This window comes from Lactuca virosa, chromosome 1, assembly GCF_052849685.1.
Source record: "Lactuca virosa cultivar CGN04683 chromosome 1, Lactuca_virosa_CGN04683_v6, whole genome shotgun sequence".
Taxonomy (NCBI): domain Eukaryota; kingdom Viridiplantae; phylum Streptophyta; class Magnoliopsida; order Asterales; family Asteraceae; genus Lactuca; species Lactuca virosa.
Genome location: NC_136426.1, coordinates 123028181 through 123034630, shown reverse-complemented (window position 1 = coordinate 123034630; position 6450 = coordinate 123028181). Strand labels below are relative to the sequence as shown.

The window sequence follows — 6450 nt, the reverse complement described above, 5'->3', positions numbered from 1 at the left end:
CTTTTCAGGAGGTGGTTGTTCTTTTTGGTATAAGCCCTGGTCAGTCTGCCTATATTTTTCTTCTTTCAGCTTCTTATAATCGTCATATGGTAACCACTCCTTCTTTGGTTTCCTCTAATTTTCATCATACTTATCTCCACTCGAGCAGCAAACTTGCACCTTTTTATTTCCATTTTCATCCAAGTGGCAATCTTTTGTTAAGTGTGGACCATTACATCTTTCACAACCATCTCTAATAGCATGAATTGATTGGTTCATATTGGTTATTCTCCGGTCCATAGTATTTAGCATGGCTAGTATAGCAGCCATGTCTTCAGAATTTCCTCCCCCAATTCCTTTAACTCCATCATGTCTTGGATTATGGTACTCACTAGAATGCTTCGAGAACTCTTCAATTAACCCCTTAATTTCAGTCAGATTTTTCTTCGTAAGTGGTCCTTGAGAATCAAGGAGTTGCCTCGTCATGACATTCACCCCGTCATAGAAGATAGACACTTCTTTTTGTATGTTAAGATCATTTTGAGGGCAGTTTCTTAGTAACCCTTTATATCGCTCCCATGCCTCATAAAGCGACTCACCCGGTTATTGCTCAAACTTGGATATTACCTTATTGAGTTTAGATATCTTTGATGGTGGGCGGAATTTTTCTAGGAATTGCTCACGCATTTGTGCCTAAGTAGTAATTGCACCGGGTGGAAGTGCTTTCAACCAATCTTTTGCAGCTCCCCTAAAAGTAACGGGAAGCATCCTTAACAAAACTGTCTCTCTAGGAACATTCAGGACATTGAAATAGTCTGCAATGTCATTAACCACATCTAGGTGCTTGTAAGCATCCTCATGATCCTTTCCAGAAAATGGTATGTCCTTAAGTGTAGTAAGAATGTGTCCTTTCAACTCGAATGTTGGAGTGGCGGCAATTGCGGGTTGTACTAAACCGGGAACGGTGTCCTCTTGGATTCTCTTCTTGTATGCCTCCATGGACATTTCAGCAATGTTTGCCATCTCGTTCTTAGGATCGTCCTCAAAATCGCTTTCTTCAAACCCGGGTTCAGTCTCGTATTTGGTATCTTTTGGATTAGGATTTTGTTTAAAGCTTTCAAACGTGCTTTCGTCCTTCTTTTGATTGCTCGACTCTCCTACGTTCTTCCCCTTCTTCTTTCCAAAAACTGAATTAAGGTCTTTGAAATGCGATTCTTTGGTGGTTGGTTTTCTTCTACGTTTTTATCCGTCTTTTTGTGAAGGGCCGACTCTGGATCTTCAAGTGGTGGTACCAAAGGTGTGTTGGAACCTCTGGTCATGAACTACTGCAATAAAAAGTAAAAATAAAAACGTAAATATGAACAAAAACTAAATAAAATAGTCTACTGACTGGTCACCACGACGTGGTAAATAGAACCACCTCGTGTTGTCGCAGAAAAACTAAACAAGAACTAAAAATAAAATAAAATAATAAAAGAATGTAAAACTAATGATCCCACGTTGTGGACTTAAGGTCCACGTCGTGGGTTCATCACCAAAACAAAAACTAATGCAGAAACCTAACTTTTTGCAGGTTTTACCCCACAAAAAGGATCGATTAACGTAAATCAAATAAATCAACAATCAAATAAACCTTTCCCCGACAACAACGCCAAAAACTTGATGCGTGCAAATAGTTACACCTAATTTTACCTACGATTCTACTAGCTATTCGACCCAGGGCAGTGTACCCTTTCGCAAATAGTATAGCACAACAGTCGGGTATCGAAGATGGGAACGAGATTAATTATTTAACCTACTTACTATTAAGTTAACCTAAAATTTTAACAAAAGTTAAAAAAAAAATATTATGCAAGTTTAGATAAACTTAAATTTTCAACAACTATTCAATCAATTATTAAAAACACTTCTATTAGTTCGAATCCACTTTCCCTCAATGGTTTAGCTATTAATTATGACAATTCCCATTGGTTACCAATTATTTTATTATTAGCAATTCAAGTCCAAATATACAAATATTTAATTAACTCATGTAGAGCTATGCATGGTCATACATAATTTAACACAAAATCAATTATTAGATATGATTGGAGCTATGTAAGATTGAATTAACAAACACAATTATAGTCATAATATGAGTTCTCCAGCACAGGAAAATTCAATACTTTAATTACTTATCCAAGATTGGTTCGATCTTAGCTCTAATAATGTAATGTTCACTAAATTACTAGGTAATCAAATTCATGCAGATTAATGGTCACTAAACTACACATAATATGAATTTAAAGCAATCTAATATTAAATTAAGCATGTTAGGTATAACAATCAAACACAAACCATTAACCAACAAGAAAAGTCTATATTAATATAACCTAACCATGAGTTCCAGCTTCATCTAGCTAACAGAAACAGCTAGATTTAGCTACTCATAACAGCAAATAAACAATCAATCTCAACTAATAAAGACATTGTAAATTGTACCAAACTAGAATAAAGTTTTTATCTTCTCTTCTTTTTCCTTGGTGTTGTTACCAATTTTCTAGCTTTTATTCCTCTGAAAAACGACTTCTGGAACTTCTAATCTCCAGCCCACCTCTTAAAACCCGTAAGTACCAAGGATATATATATATATATATATATATATATATATATATATATATATATGTCGTGAATTTGCACTCCACGTCGCGGATTAGGACTCCACGTCGTGGTTTTTAATGAATCCTTATCGGGCAAGGATTTCGACTTTTAGTGTACTCATCTTCCAGAATCATCCATTCCACGTCGTGAAAATGAAGTCCACGACGTAGCTTCAGCTTTTTACGTGGATTTTATCTTCTTCAATTCTCCAAGCCTCCAAAGCTCAAACTTTTGTCGCTTTTAGTCCTTGTTCTTCAAGAATGCTCCTTTTAGCTGCAAAATACAATTTTAATTTTATAAGTACCACTTATTCATGCAAATAACTAAAATATTAATCAAATTGTATTAAAATATTGCATAAAATATGTATAAATACAGCAATATCAAATACCCACACTTATCCTTTGCTTGCCCTCAAGCAAAAATAATTATTTTTAATTCAAACCTTCATCACTAGCATCACATAAAACAATCCATTTTGAACTCAACCATTATACCAAGACCGCAATGCGCATATTTGTGTCTAAATCTCCTAATAACTTCCCGATCCTAAATACTCACAATCCTTATGAACCTTCACCCCTTAGCTTATATGATACTCATTTTTGTATAAATTTGATGTTTGTGAAGTGTTCAGTTGGAAAATGAGCATAAACTTTCACAGTAACCATCTTCTTTAGGCTCCATATCTTGAACTGAGGTTGTCCATGCTTGAGATAAAAAGAGAAAAGAATTTTGTTAACATCATAGTCTGTAAGTGGTGCTTTCTCAATATGCTCAAATCATCGGAATAGGAAGGCTTTCAGGGTGAGTGGGAAGTCGAGCTGAGAGTCAGCGGTATTGAATTGTTAAAAAGAGACCGAAGGCTCTAACTAGTGAATGCTCGAATCGTTGATCGATTCTTTTTGAATTCTTTCTAAGGACCAAGGTGGAAACAGTGACATCTGTGTTGCAAGAGTAACTTTCGCAACTCTAGCTTCTGCTTCCTTTTCCTCTAATTCTTTGTGAAGTATCAGAATATCATCAAGATCCTTGTCTTGTTTCTTTCTCACAAGTTTTTCTCCTTACGAAAGAAATTCATCTTCATCATCGTCAATTATCTTCTCTTTTCCTTTAGATCCCGAAGCTTCAATAACCTTCGGATCTATTTTCGGTTTTTCCTCATGATGTTCATCAGTGGACTTCTTATCCTGGGGCTTAGGTTCTTCTTTTTCTTTAACTTTTTCTCCCCCTTGTTTCGGAAGAGCATCACCTTCCGAAACACCTTCAAGGCGGTTTAACATCGCAAAGACCGGCTTGACTTTTCAGAGAGGTGTTGGCGAACCGAAACAGTAAGAATGGAATCCCGAGTTTCCACCAGACGATGCAGATACTGATTAATTTCCTACACGCAGCTTTTGATAATTGCTTTCTCAGTCTCCAGATTATCTTGGTGTTTATTCACATAATTGAGCTTGAGGGAAAAAACCTTGGCTTTTTTAGTCTTCGCAACCAATTTATACATGATTGCGTTCTCAGCCACAAGATCCTGTTGAAGCTTCTCTATCTTCGAAACAATGGAAGCATTCATTTCAGAGTTCTCAACCTTGAGTTCACCACGAACCCGAGAAAGGGCTTCTCTTTCGATTTGTAAAGTTGTGTCGAGACTCATAATTACTTTGTTTGCGGCTTCAGTGTTCTGATCAGCAGAGCTTCGGAAATCAATCATAAACTTGGTGACGTCAGCATGTAGTTTTTCGAATTTTTCGGTTGTTGCAGTAATGGTTTTCTCTGATGCATGAATCGACTTGGTTGAGTCTTCAAGGACTTTTGCATTGCCTTTTGTGAGCATCTCAACCGTTGCTCGATGATACTTTAGCATAAAATCATTGTTAGAAGAGGCAATTGATGGGTTATTAGCATAACATCATTCCTATGGTGTACATGCAACCCTAATTGCTTTGATCTAGGTTTTTCTATTTTGAACATACAACATTGAATACCAAAGCAATAACCCTATGACTAGCATATAATAATCTAAATTGACATATAAACTAGTTAGAATGATTACCTCAACTTGTTATGTAGTAATAACAAGAACTCCTTGACCTTTGAAAGCTTAGTGCCTCAAATGTTGCACCTCTAATGGAATCACAAACACCACTAGCAACAAGGAAGAACAAGAGAGAGAGGAGGAATCACAAAAATCGTCCAAGGCACTCTTAGAAGGGTTAGAGCCGATTTTTGAGAGCCTTAGGGTTCCTTTTATAGTTAGGCTTCTAGGGTTATCAACTAGGAAACCCTAATCCAGTTGCTTATTCCTTAAGCTGCCCAAAGGATCCTTCCAGAAGGCCCCTTGGACGATTTCTATATGGACTCCCATATAGAATTTGGCCATTGCTTCCTTATGGATCCTAAGCCCAACTTTGTAACTATCTTAAAATTACAGTATCAGTCCCGTTAATTTAATTAATCTCTTTTGACCACAAAACTAATTCTAAATTAATTCTTAATCAATATTAATTAAACAATATGATTTCTCTTTTAATATATTATTCACATGATATATTAATAAATCATAATTAATCCTCTTTCTCCATAATTCATCCTATCAGTTGCTAAGGTGAAGGCAACCCAAAAGGACCATGCTCATAATCGGGTCAATTACATACCAAAATAGTTATGGGCTTAGACACCTAATCCAACAGTCTCCCACTTGGATAAGTCTAATAACTATTTTGCAAGTACGACTTCAGAACCTGATTAGCAATCGTAGCTTTCAAAAGCCGTTGTTGAACTCTGATCTTATCAGCAACGCGTCCTTTAGATAAGGGATCTAATATTCCTCCATTCTAGATATGGTATGAACTGAGATATGGATTTTAATCATACTCTCTATTCATGTGTTGTTTCCCGATTTCCGATTTAAGACGACTGGGAATAGACTTCAGTTGAACACATCAACTTAGTCCAGGCTTGGCCAAGCACTTAGGGTGTCATCACTAAATTATCGACGGGCCCATAGATATCGCTTTTATCCCTCTTAGGGAAAAAGGAACGGATAAACTTCGACTCAAATGCTTGCCTGTAATCACTCATCAAATCACACACAACAATATGTTTTATAACACCAAGTTACTGGTGCGTTTACATATGTCAATGTGCAACCGACTTGCAAACTACAACTCACATGTCTCCGTTTCAATAATACAAGATATTATCGTCTCATAATCACCCGTGATAAAATCCATGAAGTGATTCACGTGAGCGTGGGTTTAATCCAATACTCAAATCATATTTCAAGAGCACTCATGAACGTTGCAGCAAACCTTTGCTATGTCTAAACACTTAGACAATCTACAAACTAATTCATGACAGTCTTCTTTCATACCTACTTCCATAGTATGATCTACTGTGGATAGTTTAAATAATCTTATTATTTTGGAAGTCAAAACATGCGAAGTGAAACACAAGAATAATCGAATCCAATATGGTCTCAAAACTTTTGAGTATAAATGAAACACCTTTTATTTAATCACCATATCAATTACACATTATTCATTGTATAATGTTTCGGATAATCAACTTAATACTTGAATTGAAACAATAGTTATCCCATGCTCCAAGCATGCATACTATGTTTATCTATGGTCTGTACTTTGTGAAATAGATCAATTGAACACATCTCCAATGATGCTCATTTCACAATTCCCAATCCTTATCACAAGTGTAAGAATACCAAATTCTTGCCACTATTAGAATATGTTAGATTCTAACATTTCATGCAATGACCCTTTTGTAATGTCACAGTACAAAAGTCATAAAGACTTTGCCAATGATATTACAAAGTGC

General features: G+C 36.0%; 1 non-coding gene across 1 annotated transcript; it reads left to right on the top strand.

Moving 5' to 3' along the window:
• Positions 1–511: 511 nt before the first annotated feature.
• LOC145151603 (small nucleolar RNA R71) lies at positions 512–618 on the top strand. The gene has a single exon (XR_013732168.1). It is a non-coding gene; the product is annotated as a small nucleolar RNA R71 (small nucleolar RNA).
• Positions 619–6450: the final 5832 nt, after the last annotated feature.